Source organism: Alligator mississippiensis, chromosome 9, assembly GCF_030867095.1.
Source record: "Alligator mississippiensis isolate rAllMis1 chromosome 9, rAllMis1, whole genome shotgun sequence".
NCBI classification, from domain to species: Eukaryota; Metazoa; Chordata; order Crocodylia; family Alligatoridae; genus Alligator; species Alligator mississippiensis.
Window position 1 is genome coordinate 58,562,547 of NC_081832.1, and position 21,825 is coordinate 58,584,371.

Consider the following 21,825-nt stretch of genomic DNA (forward strand, 5'->3'; position numbering starts at 1 on the left):
AAAACATGCTCCAATTTGCATAAAGTAAAAGTATATTCCTTTTGCTGACATTTCTTCATGTGGCTTTATGGTGGGATGTTTCACATTGCTTATGATTTCTGAGCAGCATTAACCTTTATGGTTATCATTTTGTTTAAACATATTTCAGTCCTTTTCATTTCTTTGAAACTTTAGGATGCTGCTATTAGAAAGTACTATGAACCTTAGCTACTGCCAAACTTTGCTGATATTCAAAGGCCTTGCACAGCTTTCCTTACTTGTCTGAGAAGCAGTAGAACATGATCTGATCAATGGCATCAGCAGAGCATGATCAACGTCAATGACTGATGTTGCTTGCCTGAAAGTTAGGGAAGAAAATTGTTAATACTAAATATGTCAAGGCTAAATTACTAGGGACGATTCAAAACAAGCAGAAAATCCGTTCTAACACATGCAAAGTATTTTTGTCTTGGGGTTTCTCATAAAGTATCCCACATAAATAGACAGAAAATGGTAGAATTCTCTGTGGAGTAGGGATTGTCTCTCTGGGAGATGTCTCTTGTGGTTTGACATTTCTTCTCCCATTCTTCATTGACCTGTTTCTTCTTATTACTCCCCTTCCACTTCCCTCCTCATAAGAATGCAGGACGGAAAAAAATATAGTATCAGGTTTACGTGCCTTGTGTATTCTGATCTGGAACTTGATGTACATTCAATGAAGAAGCCACGTGAAACAAGTCAGAACAGTTGACTGCATGTTGCTAGGCCCAGTATTTTTAGTAAACTTGCCAATTAAGAACACAGTTGTTTGCCTTTAGATTTTTTCATATAGTTTCTGTTGTAGAGAGAGCAAAACAAAGTATTTTCCTCCTTCCTTCTGAGATATATTCTCCTTCTAAAGTTCCTTTGTTTCACTTTTCAGTTGATACTCCTACCCTGTACAATTTTATATTCAGCTATAAGCCATACAGATAAAATCTTCTAGTCCCAATTTAGATAATACGCCCAGCTTAATTTTTACAAACATATGATCATCTGAATTAAACTTGATGTAATCCAAGGAACCCATACCATTTATAAAATATTCATTAGCCTCTCTTTTTGCAAAGTTTTGCTACCCTCATTTTTCAGATGCAGAAACCTCAGTGTCTAGGTGTCTTTGAATATTCATTTAGCTGCCTTCAAAAATGTGCCCCTATGTGATTTGTCCAAGGTCTGAGGCATAGATAGAGAAAAATCTCCTGAGTCTCAGGGGCACATTACATTTAAGCCTCAATTAGTAAGTTAGTTGTGGCAAACATGGCAAAGATGCTACAATTTAAGGCACCATAGAATAGTAAACCAGTCATAAAAATGTTCTCTAGGGATCTGCAGACTATGTCTAAGGGGCCCATGAAAGATGACTATGATCAATCAAAGTATGTGATTCAATTGCAGAATCAATTGCAGCCTTTACCCAGAACACCATAACAAATCAGAGCATATTCATAAGTGGATAAAAGGCAGTATGGGTTGTGGGGGGGGAGATGGAGAGAAGCATATTGTTTTAACAGAAGGATGAATGAGGGAGAGACAAGCAGGAATAAACACAACAAAAATCAAAAGAAGTAGCCTTAACAAGCACTGTTACAAGCAGGCTGGTGTGGTCCTGGGAGAAACCCAAAGACAGTAAGATTTTGGGGGATGACTGCTGGCCAAAGAGGGTTAGAATTATAAGCAAAAAAACCTCATCTTCACTTCTGCATTCATAGAAACAGAACTTCCTACATTCTATATTCAAGAAACCTGGCTCCAGCATCAATTTATCCTCAAAATGTTTCCATTTTGCAGGATCCTGAATTTTGGCTGCCTGCTTGGATCAAAGGGGTTTCATGTCCTGATGTGGTGCTAGGGTGGTGTCATCTTTGGGCTAAGTTGAAAAACAAAGGCTCCAACCACTTGTAAATATTAAAGATAACACTATATTTCTTCAAAGAACAGTGGTGTTAGCTGAAGCTATTCTAGACCTACTGATATTAGTTTCAATGGCTTGTATCAATCCAAAACAGGTGGCAAGTTATTTTATTTGTTTCCATCTCCCAACTTCCTTTACCTGAACCAATTTTCTGAGGAAGAAGCAAAGGAAACTACCCATACTTTTCTTGGTTCTAATGTTTTGCACAGTAGCTGGCTTCCTTTTCCCTATATTTTTCAAGTGTTCTGTTATGCTCCCTATCCACTCCAGGAAATACTATATACCCTGCCACCTTTGGTATTTAATAGCTACAAAAACAGCAGTTTTGAATGGATTGCCTTGCTGGTGCTATTCCTTCTCTAAGATACCAAGTGCCCATAATTCACTGCACACTGAAAACATTCTCCAGGTTTCCCTTCATTTTCACATGACCTCATTGCTTGTCCTAGTGTTTTGGCCAAATTCCAACAAAAGTAATTACATTCTGTCTGTCTAAATTTCCCTGCACTTTCCATTAGAGATGTTATTTCTCATTTCTCATTACAAGAATAGTGTGTTATGTGGCTATTGCTTTTCCAATGTGTAGTTGGTTCTCAAAGGACAGAGGTGTGTTGAGAGTCCATAAACCACTTATTCCTCCTTCCTTTGGGATGAAATAAGACATTAATCATTCTATTTTCAGAAAACTAGGTCTGGTACATTGGGTGCCAACAGCAGCATGCAGGAACATTTGTTTGCAATATGTCCTTTATATTGATCAATTAAATGCATTAGTATTAGCAGTCTGTGAATAAAGTCATAATATGTGAACATCCAGTACTTGGCGGCCAAAGGTTTTAGATCCTCAACGAGTATAAATTCATAAATCCATTCACTTCAATTAAACTATACCACTTTACACCCGCTGAGGATCTCACCCTATATTTTAAAGACTTCAAATTCAACTGAATTTCCTAACAATATTAAGTGATCAATTAGCTTACCTTTACAGCTGAATATTAAAAGGAATTAAGATATATGATCCTGTACTATGAAAAATGTGGACTTTTTCTCTCATTATTTACTACAATTGTATATTTTGGTTTACGATGCATAAAGCAGCTATGACAAATTGTCTTCAAGATATAGTGAAAAACCATTAGACACAACATTTTACCTTTAGGGCAAAGCTTTCTGAATGAATTAGGTCACAAATTGATCAATGTGGCTTATTTTGAAGTTTACTTGAGATTTCCAGATCATAAATTTCAGAGATGTCAATGCTCATATGGCATGGAAAAATGTGTGTGTGTGTGTGATGTTGTATCATGGGCCACTGAATTAACACATACAACCCTAGAAATCTCAGGACAGAAAATGAACCATAGTAATTTGGAATCTGAGACAAAAAGTAAGATTTCCATTTCATACCATCAGCTTAGTTGCTTGGATAATAGTAGGTTCTTACTGCAATACTAACAATTCCTGTAAAAAAAAGTAGATCAGATTCATGCTTTGTTTAAAAAAACACCTCTTCAAATCTTTCATTGAATATAGAATATCCTGGCACTTTACAGTGAGAGTCACTTCTAATCTGCTGGTGCTGGAATGAATTCACTGATTAACTGACCCGTGGTAGGCAGGGTACTATGGGAGGGCAAAGCACTTTAGAAACTGCTTTGGTATCACAGAAAAATTATTTTTTCCCCATTAAGCCATTACAGTTTTTTAAGCAATCCATTCTGACAAGAAAAAGATGCTCAAGTGAATAAACTGTCAGCTCTGAAACTGCAAGTCCAATTAGTAATGCTAATATTTTATATTGCACTATGGAAACTGCAAGCTGGGAGATATTATTTTGTTACTATGGACTTACATTCTATGCTGTGCTGTTGAAATGCTAATGTTAACTCTTAAGTGCTGTTCCTTTGGACAAATAGAGGGGCTTTCCCAAGGAACGGCTCAGCTTCATAAAGTATATACAGCATAAGAAAATAATTTTGCTGATATGGCATCTGGCCAAAACAAATTCCCTGTAATTTATGCCTACTGTAAGACTGCTTGAAAAATCCCTGTGGACTCTTAATTCCTAAATATATTGCTAATAAATTAATAATGAAGATAAAAAGAAATGTAACCACATTGGCTGCATCCTACTGAAGCTATATTTTCTCTAACAGATTGTTATATCAGCACTGGGGTCACAATCAGAGAAATATGGTATAGCACATATATGCCAAATGAGTATAAAGACTCTCTAATAAAGGGATTTTCAATCGGGGTATTAAAGCACCCTGGGATGCTGCCAGCTCCTTTGAAGGGTGCTGCAGAGATAAGTGACAAAGAGACAAACACTGTAATATATAAATTATAAATGGGGTGCCATTCAATTCACAAAGTTATGAAGGGTTGCCTTAAGTCCAGTGAGGGATGGCTAAAGTCCAAAAAGGTTGAGAACCACCAATCTAATAAAAGAGGCACCAGTTCAGTAACTTTTCACACAGGATATATTTTCTCTACAAAATAAAGACAGAAGACACTTACTATAACAGTTATTCTCTCATGAAGAAAAGCCCAGTCTACTTTGAAGATGAGATTTGGAAAACTGTTTTTCACATTAGTGCTTCTAGTTTCGGGGCTTTAAAAAGTGACTGCCATCTTACCAGACACCATGAGAGTTTACTGATGTAAGTTTCTTTTCACTTACATGACTATGTCATGGTATGATGCATACAGATACTGCACTAGATCAGTTACTGGAAGCAACCTCACCATGCCAGCATGGTGCTCAGCTCACGCTGATTTTTGCCTGCTGCAAACTGTACTCTGCAATCTAGACACCCAAGGAGTTAGACCTATTTGGCCAAGATTTTCAAAATTAGTTTACCTAAAATAATGACCACCTGCCACTTCCCTGAACCAAAAAAAAACAAATGGGAAACTTTGGATGTCCAACTTTTTGAAAGCCAAGTCATTTATTGAGACACTTGAACGATGATTTGCCATCCCTACTTTAAACCCCCAAGATCTTCAGAAGTTGACCTACAAATAGTTATGATGAAACCTGATGCTCACGGGATTTTTTCCATTGGTTTCCACTGAAGTTTCTTTACTATAAACAAATATAAGAATACCTTGCAATTTTTATACAGAAATTATGGTCTAAGATAGCTAAAACATTTAAAATTCTCTCTTAGAAGGGATAAAGATTAAAATCTGAGTAAACTATTTTAATTACCACAGTCAGTAACATTTTTGCATCAGGGAGCTGCTCTAACAGAGCTTAACTCCAAGTGTGGGCCACTTGCAACCCAGGCCATCCTACTGCCCAGCCATCAATTCTCTCCACTGAGTGAAACCTCCTCCCTTTCCTTCCCACCCCATTGCTGAATCATTACAGAAGTCCCCTAGCTCCATAGGCCAGAAAAAAGGCTCACCAGCTGGATCCAACTTGTTCAGGGGTTGACAATCTACAGCCCACAACTTATTGAAGGATATTCCTGAAAAGGAAAATTTGAATGTGAAAACGTGTGTATGTTTGCACTGAAATTCCAACTCTAACTATTAAGTCAATCCAATTAGGAAAGGAAAGAAAATAGATTGTACCAGGGAACCATTATGAACTCAACAAGCCAAAAACAGAAATGTTGCCCCCTCATAACAAGGCCAAGAATCATTTTTAGAATCTTTTCACCTGACGTATTTGAAAGCCTCATAATCTTCTCTTGGAAAATTCATTAATGGAAAAACAAGTAGAATTAATTGAATTATTTATTATTAATTATTTACCCTAACCATCTTTGACATACTTATTTTTAGTTGGACCTAATAACACACAAGAATCTAAAAACCCTTCACAAGACTACAGATCAAGTCACTATAATTTTCAAGAATAACACATTCAAACTAACTCTTTTTTCTCTGCCTTTGGACCTGAACCTGCACCAATGATGTCAGTAAGGGTTTTCCACTTACCATTATTTACTCAAATCCAAGATAAGGTTTTTTCCCCTGTCAGAATGGCATGGAAAAAGCTTTGTCTTGGATTCAGGTACCAGCCTTGGGTAGGCAGCAGCTCATCTCCATCTTTGGCTAGTTTTGTGGGGGAGCCTTCAGCATTCTCCCCAGTCCCTGCTCCCCCCAACAACCTGCCTACCCTTCCCTAGCTGCCTCTCCCTCCCTTATCCTTTTCTCTGGCTTTGGTCCCTCCAGCCCTAACCCAACTTAGCTAAGAGCTGCTGTCACTTGTCCCTGACTGGACTGGGGCCACCACTACCACTGACTGCCCCAAAAGAGCAGAGCTTCTTTAGAAGATAAGCGGGAAGGGGGATGGTGGCCGGGAGTTGATGGGCCAGGCATGTGCGGGGACACAAGCAGCAGAGGTCAAGCACAGGAATGCGGGGGGCAGGCTGTAGTGGGGAGCTGGGAGTGAGGGGGCAGGCACAGGTAGAGTGGCTTTATAGCATGTTAGTAGATAGGCAGAAGGGCACATGGCAGATGAGGCAGGCACAGGCATGGGAGGACAAGGGAAAGGGGCCTGGCCTTTCATTCCCCATCACAGCAATGGGGTGGGGGGAGCTGGGGGAGAGATATTTAAGATGACCTTCCACTAATTAGATTTTCTACATGGAAAATTATACACATTTATAATTTTCCATATATAGAATCTAATTGTGAAGGGGGTCATCTTAAAATCAAAGTCATTTTGGATTTGTGTAAATACAGTACTTTCCACTTTTACTTTACTTGAGCTCAGGATCAAGCCTTAAAGATTGGCCAGTCACTATCCTAGGATTAACCAAAAGTAGTAATTCAGACTCCCTTGTACAAAACTGCTCTACTTGAGAAATCTTATGGAATTTATTAGAAATGATCAAATGAAGTGGCTTAATAGGAAAAATAAGAACAGAATTCTGTGGAAAAAACCCTATAAATGTGTAGAAGTTAACAGAGAATTATTCTCCTGCCATAAATTAAGTTAATTTAAAATAATTCTAGAGAATAGCTATTGTTCTGGACTAACAACTACATGATTTTTCCATAAGGTTTAAAGAAACTCATCTCCCTCTAAAAGGTATTCTAGACTACCTTTCTAAATATGACTGCCAAAACTCACATCATCAATAAATGTCCAGTCTTCTAATTGTACTGGCCTTCTGTTGTACCTTCGCCAAATTCCATATCTTGGAAGGAAATATAGACAACTGCTGGCAGAAACTTTCTTATTTCTTGCTTATGTAAGTACTTGGTCAAATACTGATAGTGATATAATGATTGTAGTTCCTGAGGCATTTAGTGTGCATCTAAAATGATATTACATTGTATTATATTGTTTGAATATTTCTAAATAATAAAAGTAATGCAATTTTGATATTGCTCTCCAGGATATCAGATCAGTCTGTGGGGTATTCATTAAAGTGGAAAACCACAGCCTGATTGGTTCTTCTAGATTCTTCTTTAGTTGATTTAAACCAGATTGTATTTATTTGCAATTAAAAGAAGAACTTGAATAAACTTAAATCTGTGAGCCTATTTTCCCCCTGTATTTAAAGACTATTTGGGAAATGCATTAATTAAAGGAGAAGACCTGCCCAGGTGTACTATGGTTTTAGTTTTAAAAAACATTAAATAAAACTTTTGATTTGAAAGAATGTTTTTTGGGGGACTGAAAAGAAAAAAACTGTTGAAAAGATAGACAAGGAGAGAACATTCTCTACTCCAGGTCGAAAATGATAACATCAGATCTCACAACAAGTACGCTTTGTAACTTCAAAGTTAAACATGCATTTACACAATGCATAGCATGGGTTATTAAAAATAAGCATGTTGTGAGTGATGATGAAACATTCGCAATAACAGTGAGCACTATTCTGCATCTGTCGAGTTAGATTGGAACATCTCACACCTTTCTTTGTCACTTACATAAGCATTGCAACAGTGCCCATGAAACCCTCCTGTCCTCTACATTGCAACAATAATCCCTAGACCAGTGTAGAACCCTTTACCAACCCCTATATAGTATGGAGAGAAATTTTAGATTGGGTTTATATCACATTTACTTAGGACCCAGTAACATTGCCTATAAAACTGAAATACAAATCTAGCACTCTTAAAAACGGCATCAAAAGGGCGGGAGTTCCTTATGTGAACTGGCCTTCTGTTCTTTAGTCACGGGTTGTCTAGCTTGGCTCTTCAGCAAATATATGAGTTAAGAGGTAACAAAACTAGGCTTCAGTTAGGATATGCTCTGTAGAAGTGATTGAAACATTTATGTCAAAGCTATTTTTTACCAAAATAAAGTATTGGCTTTTCCTGGAAAAGTCATCTTTTCATTGAAAAACAGGAAGCCTACAGTGAAGTTTGGAATCTACACCAAAAATTGTTCATTTGGGTAGGCATGCTGCTATTGCCTCATAAGGCATGCCATTAATTACCTCAAGTTCCTTTCTCTTCAGTAGACAGAGTTCCTCACTTAGACCCCCTTTACTAAAATTCAGGGGTTGGAAACTTTTGCAGGCCACTTTAATACTGCTAGTCCTCCTGCTGCTGCTGGCAGGAAGGAATAACTGGTTTAATAAGAAAATCCTCAAGAACCCCTGGGAGTTCCTGCCAGTATCTGCAGTACAGCTATCATTTTACTGTATTGCTGAAGATGCTGTCTCTCAGAGATGTAAAACTAAGGTCTCTTCTATCCAATGTCATTACAGACTGGAGGCTGCTGTTTGTAAGGGCCATTTTTTTTAGTTAATCCTTGCATCCTGGTCAAATTCTAACTTGTGCAATTACTTTCTGTCATTTTAATGTTCCTTTGCACTTTCAGTTGGAGATTATATTAATTTCTCTTCTTAGCCATTGTTATGCTCTGTTAATGCAACTGCTCTGTTCCATGCCAAGGACAGCTGCATTTCCTTGGGGAATAAATGGATCACAATAGTTCCTTCCCTATCCTAAAAGACTTGTTAACGTTTGTAAAGGACTTGAAGGTTCTCAGATGGAAACTACTTGAGAAGATGAAGTATTATTATCTCTTCCATAAGGCAGGGAATTAATCTGTAGTCCACACCCATCATGTGATGGGAAAATATTTTTTTACAACAGGAGCCTTGCACCCATGAAATGCTCTATTGGGTTAGGGAGACTAAGGTATAAATTGAACCAGTGTAAAGGAGTGCATTAATGAGTCATTTGGTTAGAAAGATGGGGGCTGTGCCATGTCCCTCAAAAAGACATTGTGCAGTAAAATTTCACAACAAATAGCTTCAGTCATTATTTGCCCTAAGTTTGCCAATTTTGTGTTAACAGCATCAGCAACCCTGATTCTCACAGGGCAGAGCCAATATAGTATTAATGGAATAATATGCCTGCTCTACAAGTCTGGCCAGGCTACTGAATTTGTAAAACAGTGGAAATCAGCATTAAAACTATCTGGCCTGATGCATCTGCAAATGACTGTGGCTCCCTGTCAGACTCTGATTTGAGCTGCCATGTAGTGTTGCCATGGAAATGCTCCAAAAGAACCTAAACCAAATGGAAAGTTCTGCCGTTAATCTCTCCCTTATTGCAATGACATTGCATGAATTTTCAAACTGTTCTGCTGCTGTGGAAAGGAGGAGGGGCAAATGTAACCTGTTTTGTTAGCAGAGTTAACACAGACCTTTATGGAAGTTGCAAAAAGAAGTTAATTATTTCTTTAGCTTAGATATAGCACATAGTAAAAAATCTCAGTCATACCTGTAAAGAAGGTGAAAATTCTGCAAATAGATTATGCACCAGCTCACAGTCCCAAATGTGTAAAGACATATGCGCATATTTAACTAATTACAGTCAGTTATTTTGTGAGTCAAGTGTAGGCTTCAGCCTTTATAGGATTGGATCTATGGTATATTCTGTATATGCACTTTAACAGGTTCTGCTGACCTTTCTGTTCTAGAGCCTTAAGTTAAAAATTTAGTATAGCTAATATGGGAAAAGAAATTGGAAATTTCTTTTAGTTACCATTTGAGTACATTCCCTGACTGGTGCACTAACACAGTGGTTGTCAACCAGGGGTATGTGTACCACCAGGAGTACTTAAAAAGGTCCTAGTGGGTAGACAGACCTAATGTGGGCAATAAATATTGTGTGCATGTGCAGAGCTGCAATGCAGCATGCAGGCAGCCAGGAGAGCATCCATGTCCGGCTGGTAAGTATGTTGTGAGAGAAAGGGCCAGGGGAGGGAGAGGGGGCAGATTGAGGCCCCAGTGGTGGGGGAGGGAGAGGGGCTCAGGCTGGGCCTGCGGAAGGGGCAGGAGCTGCCCAGCTGGGGTGGGGCAGCAGACTGAGCCATGTGAGGAGCAGCTCCTGCCACTACATACACCTCAAGAGGGCATGGGGGGGGGTGTGCCCCTGGATCTGTGCAGGGCTGGGCAAGATGCCACTATGGGCTGGGGCCGGGGGCTTCGCTGGGCTCTTCCTGGAGGGGGATGGGCCAGGCTGCGTTCTGCGTGGGTAGTAGTGGCACTGTGAGGGGGCTATGGGAGGGGCTGCAACAACCCCAAAATTCACTGTAGCCCCTCTGATAGCCTCCCTCCCAGTGCTGGTGTGGCCTGCCTCCAGTGCAGCCCGGCCCACCCCCACTGGGAACACCCCAGTATCAGCTCCAGCTCCAGCCCAGAGCTGAAGCCTCCCCACCCCATATGCACATCCAGGGGCACAGAACCCCAGTGCCCTCTCAGGGGTGTGCACAGTGGTGGGAGCCGCGACAGAGTGAGGGACAGAGCTTCAGCTCGTCTGGGGGGTGGTGGCTCCTGCCACTGTGTGCACCCCAGGAGGGCATGGGGGCATGTGCCCCCGGATCTGTGCAGGACAGGGTAGGGTACCACTGCTGGTTGGGGCTGGGGCGGAGTTGGGCTCTTCCCAGCAGAGGCTGGGCCAGGCTGTGCTCAGGGCAGGTGGTGCCAGCTCTGGGAGATGGCAATAGGGGGGATGCAGCCACTCCAGAATTTGCTATAGCCCCCATTTCCCCCTCTCAGTGCTGCTGCTGCCCCCTTCCCCGAGTGCAGCATGGCCCAGTGCCCACTGGGAAGAGCCTGGCACCAGCATTGGTCCCAGCCCAAAGCAGCAGCCCACCCTTCCCTGCACAGAACTAGGGGCGCATACTCCCATGCCCTCCCAGGGGTGCGCATAGCTGTAGGAGCCACCCTCAGTGCAGCTCAGTCCTGGGCCCTGCCCTTGCCAAGTGGGTGGAAGGCAGCCAAGAGCAAGAGCTGGAGCTCCACGCACTGGGGAAGGAGCTGCCTGGCTGCAGATTCCCTCCACCCCCAACCTAGCTGGGCATGTGGTTCCTGGCACAGGTCACCACGGCCGCTGCTGCTTCCCTGTGCTACCTGCTGGTCAGAGCGGCACAGCAGGGGCAGGAGGAAGAACTGCTGGAGGCAGGAGGAGCCAAGCAGTACCCAGGTGGCTGCAGAAGCAGCCAGAGCAGTCTGCCAGGAAGCTGTTTGCACTGGCCAGGGCTTGGCCTGGGCCAAGGGCAGTGCCATTGGTGGGTGAGAGTAGGAGCACAATGCAGGAGGTCCTGGGTGGGAGTGAGCGGGGCTTGGCTCCATGCGGAGTGCCGTAGGGGCAGCTGTAGGCCATATAGGGTGGGGATAGACCTCATCTGCACCTGCACTGCACTGCCTGGGTGAGCTCTGCTGCATGGAATCCCTGCCACACCTCTCTCCCCTACCCCTGGCCAACTCCTGGGACTTAGCTCATGGGCATCTCCCCACACAAATGTGCACACCCAGCCCCCCACACACCCATACCCCTCCGCACCCAATATATAAGAGTAAAACTTTATTTTTTGCTATCTGTCACTACTATATATACCAGACTCAAAAAACATAAATCAGGACAAAAATTATTTTTTGAAATAAAATTAAAAGATGTTATAGTATATATTTGATTTTTAGTATATGATTTGTTTTTATCTATAATTGGCTAAAATGATATCTTCTGAAAAGTTTTGTGTGTGCAGCCCTCAATAGCTCACCACAACTCATTAAAGTGCCTGCCAGCCGAAATAATTGCCCACCTCTGTTTTAGGAGCTATTTCAGGTGCTCCATAGACCTCCTCATTCAGGGGTATCAAATTAACACACAAAATTTTCAACAAAAAACAGGAGATCAGAGCAAGATTCTCCAAATGGCACACCTTTGTATCTGAATGCAGAAACCAAGACTACAGAATATCAGCATTCTAGTGCCTTTTATAGGAGCAAATATTCTGTGAATGGCCTTTTTTTCTCATTACACTGACTTCTAAAAAACCTAGCTATGGGCTCAGTATCTATCATAAGTTGTACAAGACATTAGCACAATATCAAACAGTGAAAAGCTTCAGAGGCTTAATAGAAACAGGCTAGAAACAGCACACAGATCTCAAATAAATGTAGATGAATAGATGCTGACCCGGGTGGGGGGCAGGGAAGCATTTGACCATGTCTACAATCAGGAATGCCTGGAATTTCTGAGGGTGAACGGTACAAGTTAAGAAATGTATTGAAGTGAAACGGACAAATGAGAAAAAATGGTCCTTTTCTTTTTTCTTTTTTTTATTCTGTGCATATTCTTCAGACCAAAAGAAAAATGCTTTGCATACAAAAGATTATCTAACTATACAGATTTGTTAGTTTTGTCCTAACTATACAGTCGACCCTATAAAATATATCACCCCAACAAAATCCTTACATATCTAGTGTATGTTATTCAGTAATTGGTTAATGTACATAAAAACTTCTTGGAACAGGTCTTCTGACTCCCTGATCATACCCTATCAATTATCCTCCACGTGGATGTGCTTCTGAGTCAGGAGATAATTCACAAATATAAAACATTTTTTGGTGAGATTTCTGGTTGCAGGAGTAAAAAGTGACAGAAGGTACCAAAAGCTGGAGACTAATGCAGCATACCTGCTAGTATATTTTGTGTAGGATCATGCAAGCTATAGGAGCAGAGGAAAAAAATATCTTCCAGAGCTGGGGGTCAACTGGGGGTATGCGTACCCCTGGGATTACTTAGGACGACCCCAGGGGGTAAGCGTGGTGGCATGGGGAAGTGGTGCATGGCAGTGGCACAGAATAGTAAATGGCAATGGCGGCCGCTGCAAGCTGCTTCCCCATCCCCCACTGTAGCCATTCACCACTATGCGCCACTTCCCTGCCCCCCGCCATTGTCATTCACTGCTCCATGCTGCCACTGAGCGCCACTTCCCACTCACCGCCATGCACCACTTCCCCACCTGCCACTTCCCTGCGCCACTGCACACTGCCAGCTTTGCTTCTGGCTGCCCGTCAGCACGCCCTCCGCCCATCTGGAAGGGGGTACACTCCAGAAGGGGTACACACCAGAAGGTGTACACTCCTTAAAATTTCTCCCATGAAAATTCTCTGCCTATTGTTCCAGCTCAATCTGCATGTTCACACAGCTCAAAGTGCCTCAACACAAGAGAATTTCCTGCCCAGGAGAGCATCCATCACACCATCCTCCTGTGAAATATGAAATATTATAACCAGAAGGAAATGTAATTCAACATCCTGCTTGGCACCAGACAACACTGTGGTAAATCAACTGTTCTAACTTTTATTTGAGCCTAATTTGCACAGAATGAACTATTCCAACTAGGAGACCTTACAACACCTTCAGCTCTCCTGCGAAATATGAATTTTCATAGGAGAAATTCCACCTAGAAGAATTTTTACAATCTTTGCATTCTCTTATGCCCGAGGAAGGGTGTGTGTGCCCCAAAGCTTGCAAATAAAGAACGTTTTTTGCAAATATCCAGTTGGCCTAATAAAATATATCACCTCTATCACAAGTTCTGATTTCTAGTGATATTATATACTAAGGGTTTGTTCTGATGTTGAAACAACCTAAGAGTAACTCAACTTCTCAAAGCTCTGAATAAACATTAACTAGTTAATCCTACCAGCGTAGCATTTGAATTGTTTCGTGTTTCCACCTACAAACTTTTGAGCAAAATCTGCAGACGGATGAAGAACGAAAAGGCTGTCTTTAGTGCAGCATTCCTGAAGCCACCCTCATGTTAACTGATCCCTTTCCAGCTGAGTGAAACAACAGGGCTAGCTTGCTAATGGGCTTTCTAGAGTCACCCAGCTTGCCACACCCTGCCTATAATTGCTTTGGCCCAAGAACCTAAGGAGGGGAATTAGCAAAGGAAAGTGCAGTAAGAAAGAGGTTTTTTGTTACCTGCTAGCTGAACTGAAATCCTGTTTGTATTTTGATTTACTAGCTACCAAGTGAAGCGAGAAAGGGAGTTAAAGAAATCAGCATCTGCCCACTCCTCTACTATTTAACCAATAGAAAACTTTGCAAGTACCTATATTTTTTGTTTGAAACTTGGAGCTTATCAGGAAATAGAAGACAGCAGCCTCCTCTCTGGGCTCCCTGTAGTCAATGCACCCACCGCCCAGTTGCCTAGTGTTCATACTGGGGGACCTTGTGTGGAAGAACTACCCCAGGCTGGGCAACAAGACAAGAACAACCAAGAAAAGTATCTAATCTTTGAAGGCACCTTTCCTGGATGCAGACTGAGGGCTACCATCTCTTTCTGCTAGAATAAACTTCCCTTGGCTAAGTCCTTCCTAGGTAAGCAAATTCCTTTCCTGACAATGTTGTTCCTTCTTTCCCTGGCAGCTCTGTACCAGGTGGGTGTCAAACTGAAAGCAGTCGGGATCAGAACCAGAAAGAGGGCATAGGAGCAGCTGTGTGATTCAGGAGCAGCCAGAGAGATGGGAACAAACTTCCTGCTAGTACTTGTTTTCTGACCTGGCTGCAAGCACACACTGAACCACAATTTCACACCGGATATTGGACTCTATTTCATTATATCCTAAGTATAGGCTGCTGCTTAAATAACTGTTTCCTAGGACTGAGGAACCACAAATCTGAGCCCAGCATGGAGCATATTAACATTAATCTTGTCAGTGATGAAAGACAAACAGGACAGTGTGTGACTGCAGGGGGTCTCCATCAACACAGCCAGATGTGCCTTGTTATTCTTATTAGAGCTGGTCTAAAAAAAGAATTGATTTTATTTTTTTTTGGTTTTGGTTTTTTCTTTAACAAAATCACAAAAAAAATCACCTTTGAAACAAAATGAAGCTTTGAGAAATTTTCAGGCAGCTGTTACTGACTCTTAGAAGTTTACAGAACAACCTAAAAGATGTGACCTCCCTGCTCCTCAAAAAGATTGTGGGCTAGGACCCTGAAGAAGTAACTGTTGGTGGACTACACTGACCTTTATGGAGGTCTATGTCCATGCAAGAGGTGTATCTGTGAAAAATACATTGCTTGCCTGGATTTCAAAGATTCAATATGCAAACATTATTCATGTGCTGACTTCAAAATTTATGGTGAAGTATTTTGTGGTCCTTTAGGTGAGATCTCTGCAATATTTAATACTATCCATGAATGTGACTGATAGGATTTGGTTTTGTCACAAATGGTTGGAGCATCTTCTTCCAAAATGTGTCCATTTTGATTTTCTTCATTCTACTTCCAGTAGATCTTTTTTTGTTAAAATAGTCAGTTTCTATATAAATCATTTGTGGGCCTTTGTGATATTGAAAAGAGCATTTGTGTCTAGAGCTCAAAATGTTAGTTGTCTCCGTGCAAAGGTGTCGTTATTACTGATGCTTTGATTGATTTGAAAGTATGAGGCTGAGGCAAATCAGTCTTAGAAATGGTGCTTCCTTAATTGTATTGCTCTCATTTCTATTAAGTACTTAACTACTATGCTCTCAAATATAAAGGTTAATTTCTTAAAGTATTGGGAGAGAAGAATTAGGCAAATAAATAGGTCTACAACACATGCAATCTTGAGTGAAATCATGGCCCACTGACTTTCCTTATCTTTTTTTATGCATGACTAAAATAATAGGTGATATAATCTGTCATAGTAAGTCAGCCATTTTATTTTACTGATAGCATGTGAACCATCATTTACTTATGTGGCGAGCTTGCCGACAGCAGCCTGGCTGCCGGCTCAAAAAAGGCTTCAAGCGATTGGTGGGGCATTCCCACCAATTGGATGATGGCTGGGGAGAGGCTTGCCCCACCCCCACCCAGGGCGAGGTGAAGAGTCCAGACTTGGTTAAGGACTACACCCCCCTCTTCCTGATTGGTCCATCTGCAATCTGGAGACAAAGCCTCCAGAGGGGATAAAAGAGCGCACAGGCAGCTGCATCAAGGGATGGGGAAGATAGCAAGTGAAGAAGAGCTTCTGAGAGCTGGCCAGCAGGGTGGAACTGTTGCCCTGAAGAGCCCAAAGTCCTCTTCACTGGATGAGAGCAGTGAGCGGCCATGTCCCCAGCCCCACCACTGAGGAGCGCAGTGTTGGTGCACAGCTCGATGCACAGAGCAAGGCCCTGGGAGCTGCATGAGGTAGCTTGGGTCTCCAACCCCTAATACAGGGCCAGAAATTCAGTGCATGAGTGGTACATGGAGCGAGACCCTGGGAGCCGTTCAAGGGGGCTCAGGTCTCCAACCCCTGGCACGAGGCCAGGGTTTCAGTGCAGACAGTGCTGCACAGGAGGTCAAAAAGGGACTGGGACCCTGGGGCTTGGGTCTCCAACCCCTGACCAGTCAGTGGACAGCCAGTGGACAAAACAGTCCAAGAGGGACAGAGGCACTGGGAGCTGCTTGAGGTGGCTTGGGCTTCCAACTCCTGGCACAAGGCCAACCACTCGGTGCACAGACAGTGTATGGTGGCTCTAGGAGCAGCCCGAGATCTTGGAGCCACATAAGGTGGCCAGGGTCTCCAACCCTAAGCAAAAGGGTAGGGCCCACAGTGCACATGACAGTGCACAGGGGCCCAAGCAGGCCGGTGGCGCAGAGGGAGCCCAAGGCAGCTAGGGCCTCGGGAACAGAGGTGGCCACTCGCCTGGGGAGATGAGGGCCTCCCACCAGGCCCCCAGAGTCATGAGTTACCAGGAAAAGGGATTCCCACAGGGGAGGGGAAATCTACCCAGGGCCAGTGAAGCTGACCACTGGAGGGGAGGCCCAGGCAGAAGAAGCTCCCCAGGTTTGGGGGTTTCTTTTGAGTTGTGGAGGGCCTGAAGGGCACTAGGGATCTTTCCATTGGTCACTGGAGCGCAGCCAATGCTCCAGGATGGCCAGGGCCTTGGGACCCTTAAAGAGTTAAGTTTGTTTTGATGTTTATGTGCCTTATATTTTGTGAGAGAGCGCATTATATTTTGTGCATCTATACTAGAGTTAATATTGCATGATCTTTTTTGAAATCTTTGTTGGGGTTTTATTATATTACCTACCTGTCTCCTGAATTGGGGGTATACAATTGAATAGACATTGCCTATAGTTCATGTTGTTGTCTACATACATACAGGTAGATAGATAGATAATTTCTGTATATATATTTATATTATTGCTTTAATGATTCATTGTATTAATAAATTTGTACATGGTTAAGTCCTGGCTTGGCTCTCTATAGGGGAAGGAGGGAAACTGCATGCAGCCAGCAGTTTCACCCCACAGCTCACATGCCATGCTAATTTATTTCAATTGGAGAAGGGAGTACTTACCCAGGTACTAGCCAGGCTACACTTAAAATGTTTCTATCATTCAAATGAGAAATGGCTATGACTGGTGCTCTAAGAGTAGATATTATATTGTGTATATAATTCTAGGAAGAGAAATGTCCTCAAAAAAGAATTAAAATTGGTATTTAATTCTAACTATATTAATTACAAAAATCAAGCTGTTTTCCTTGTACATCTCTCTGCAATATAGAACATTTGAAAATATGCATAATTTCTTCCAAGTCTATTCAAGTGTAATTGGTGCAATAAAGATACCCACAAAAATTCTTGCCCTAAAAGGAAAAAATGGAATTTCTTGTCATGACAAAGAAATACAACAGGGGCCGATTCAGAAGTTCTTACTAAATAAAAATGTAAATTGAGTTCTACTTGAGTAAGGTGGAACCAACTGTGATATGAAACTGATACAGACTCGTTGATCCATGGATATATGAAAGAAAAATGATAGGGATACTCATCTCTGGATCTGCAAAGAAAAACAATTTCTCTGGTAGATAAAATTTGGAGCCTAATGAGGTTGATGCAATGGACCATATGCTTCCATGGCATGTGTGCTAAAAAGCATAAATGCCTACTACAAAAAAGCTATTTATTAATTGTATGGTACCATAAGTGTTCTTGGCACAGTACGGAAGGTGGAATGTGCCAAGCAGAATGGATTTCTGTCTCTAGACAAGAGGTGCTATATAATTCTCTCTTTCTCCCTCTCCTCCCTGAAGCCTCTGCCTCAAAGTCTTCTATTTAGCATGATGCTATTCCAGTTTGCAATAACAGTAAGGATGTCTCAGTTAATATTCCCTAAAGGTCTTTCTAGAATCTGAAGGGAAATGTGGGAGGAGCTGGGAAGTGAAGAAGCTGTGGCATACAGTAAATCTTTTACATTTCTGTTCTGAGTTTGTTATTCATAGTCATGTATCAGTATAAATGTTTTAGTGGATTTGCTATTGGATGTATTCTGCAAATGATAAGAGTGTATGGATTTCAACTTTGACCAGCAAGAGAGAAAAATTAAGTTTTCTTGCTCAATCTTGAAAAGTATCTTGTATAGACCTTTACGTTGATTTAGAATTTAATCTGATTTCAGTTGCATGGTATTGATAGTATTTCTTTACTAGACCAGCTCCCCATTAAGATTCATTCTACTCAGTGTGTTTTACAAAAGAAATCAGGATTCCCAGAGGGAGGTAAGAAAATATTGTTCACAGTTGAAAGGAATAAGTTAAGACAACAGTCTGTACTCCACAATACAATAGTGCCAGACTCGGAATTGGAATATGTAAGTTCTCAGTTCCTATACCCTTGATCAAATCACTAATTTGCTGGCACTGTAAGTTATGGAAATAAGTTTCCTTCATGCTGTATATGTTAAATGTGTAGCAGCACTCCATGCTTTTGCTTCAGCAATCTGTTTGAAGACTTTTATCTGGTTTCAGTGGTACTGGTAGCTGTGTCATCAAATAAAAGAAAAACCCTCCTTGTACATTATTTTTGGAGTAGAATTGTATGGTTAATACGTTGTAACTAAGGAAGATATAAATACAGTGATTTTTTTTTTTTTTTTTACTTTCAAACATTTTTTGATGTTTCAAAAATGTTCCCGTTCCAATTGGGATAAATGCAGGACCTCTTGAAAATTATTGTGAAAAATACAATTGTTGAGTAATTGTCTACAGCATAGACAATTACTCAACAATTAGTGCATTCATTGGGGAGGGAGGACACTGAGGTTCTAGTCCATATTCTGAGTAAGCAAAGCAAGGAACTAAACCTGGGTATCCCACATCCCAAGTGAATTTCCTAATACTGAGTTAGTAGCTATTCTCTGGTGGGTGTCCCTCTTTATCTTCTTCCCACCAACACTCAAATCACTCAACCATTCTGGACCCGAGAAACTTTTTCTGTAGAAATTTCAATCTTTTTTTTTTTTCTAGATCAAAACCTATTTTGTTGCAAAATTCTCAACTAGCTCTAATAATAAGGCCCAGTAATGACAACAGAAATTTGAATACCCTCATACAGACAACAGGCTGCGTGTGTGTTTGTATTTCCTTTAATCCACATACACAAATTCTTCCCTCTGGAGTTCAGTGAAAAATGTAGGCTATATCTTATTCCACTTAGGAGGTGCCTAAGTGTGATCCTATTCCACCTTGGAAATACCATTAGCTCATTTACTTATGTAGTGCACTGCCTTCTTAGCCTAAGATGAAATGACAAAAAGCAACAAGGAGAAGAAAGATGCTTCCTACCTTTTTTAGAGAATTGGCAAGCTAGGGCAGGATGATACTTGGGTGCCTAAGTCCATTTACCTGCCTAAAAGGTGGAATAAGATCTGGCCTTTTGTGCATCTACTTTTTTAGCTTTGGCACATGTACGTGCCTTTAAAATGTCTGTTATGCAACATGAAGATATTACAGGTGAGGAAACGATTGGATGGTATCTCTTCCCCTGTCCATAGGTTAAATGCTTGGAATTGAAAGTAGACTGAACGACATTCCATGTAGCTATACAGTTACCCTTTCCAGAAGACCTGGCTTACACATTGGCTACCCATTCTCTAAATATTCATTACTGCATGCTGAAGTAGCTCCTGAAAACAAACATCAGTAAATATGAAGTGCAATGCAGGACAGAACAGATTTCACCTTATTCACATTTCACAGACTATAGTTGCTAAGTAACTGTTTAATAAATTCAGATTAATTAATGACACACTAATCTATTCTGAAAGACTTTCTTTGTTTATCATGGATATCTTGCACATTATGATATTTTCCCCCTTAATTATCTTACTGAAACAACCACAGTCTTATAAACTACAAATAACTGATTGGCTCTTTCATGTTCCTCAGCCTTCCTTTGTTTTGGTACTCTAGCACAGGGCTGTCTGACTTCCAAGCAGTGAGGGGCTGTGCACCCCATGGGCTGTACCAGTGAGGGTCATGCACCCATGGGCTACACTCGGACAAAAAACTACCTTCCCCCCATCCCACCCTAGAACACACACCATGCAGATGCCCCCCTGCTGCATGGTGTACCTATATGGTCCTGGGCTTTTGTTTAGTTCCCTGTGTTGCACTGCATTGGCCCACCCAGGGCAGAGGCAGAAAGGAGAAGCCAACAGAGAGATGGGGAGCCTGAAGGCTATAGCTGCTCATGGGGAACACAGGGACTGCAACCTAGTCCCTTGTGGGGTACATGCAGCTCTCAGGGCCACCAGTTGGACACCTCTGCTCTAACAAGTAATTGGTTTCTAACAAAAGCCTGAGCTGGCATGCCAATGACAGCAAAGAGAAGACTTTTATGCTGGAAAATCTACATGGGATGGTGGGAGAGAAAAAAGAGAAGAGGAAAGAGAGTCATTGACAGAAATGTGGTGTTTGACCTGTGGAAGTGTCCAATAGAGGTGTGAAAGGTTAAATGGTTAAATTAGAATTATATTTATAATGTGTATGTATTACAGTTAATTTTCAAACTAGCCCACTTTTGCACACTGCCTGACCCTTCCATCAGCAGTTTACACTGCATAAATCAAAGTGCTGGGGCTGTGGTTGTGGGAGGAGACAGTGGACCTGAGCTGAGCTAGCCTTCTCCCCAGAGGAAGAAAGACAAGGAAGGGGATGCAGGGCAAGATGCGGTGGCTGGCAGCAGGAGCGCCACTTGCTGCCTAAGGGTCTCCCTGACTCCACCCCTCCCTTCTCAGCTCACTCACCACTCTAGATCTCATTGCCCATCTTGGCAGTGGTGGCGTTCCCCATGGCTAGACAGGCTGGCAAACAGGAGGGACTGTGACACAGCATGGCCCATGGGCACTGCAGCTGGCTTGGCAGTAGTGTACTTCCTTCACCCTACCCTGGGGCTCTGTGTCTCCACCCGCCACAGAGGAGGAGGAAAGTGCTCTGCTCCCCTCCCTTGCTCACACATGGCAGAAATGACAGACAGGGAGGGCGCTTCCCTCATGCTGCACCACCTGCACTCTCACCGAGTACCCAGTGCAGGCTGCCCAGGGCAACTTAGATGTGAGATTCTGGGCATGAGCAGCTAGTCATACCAGTGTGGGGAGCTGTCTCACAGCAGAAGCTCCAAGCCTCCACAGCACGCCCCCCATACAGCCACTGCACCCCCAGCCCTTCATAATAGGTATGTGTTAGCGATTAGCTAATATAATTAGAAGAGTTTAAACAGCTAATTTTAAATCCTATTTACATCTGTCGTGCCCAGTGCATTTTTTTTGTTTGGTTTTTAGTATTCTAGTCTTTTCCAGTTAGCCTTTGCAGTAGCACAGAAAAGACAGAGATCATCTGGTTACAT

At 42.0% G+C, this 21,825-nt stretch overlaps 1 protein-coding gene across 2 annotated transcripts in view; it reads left to right on the forward strand.

Moving 5' to 3' along the window:
* Nucleotides 1-14,098: 14,098 nt before the first annotated feature.
* ATP10B (ATPase phospholipid transporting 10B (putative)) overlaps nt 14,099-21,825 on the forward strand; it is a 310,708-nt gene continuing 302,981 nt past the window's right edge. For both annotated transcript variants that reach the window (XM_019478644.2, XM_014597506.3), the window contains exon 1: nt 14,099-14,542. The gene's annotated coding sequence lies outside the window, so the exon portion shown is untranslated. The remainder of the gene's footprint in view (nt 14,543-21,825) is intronic.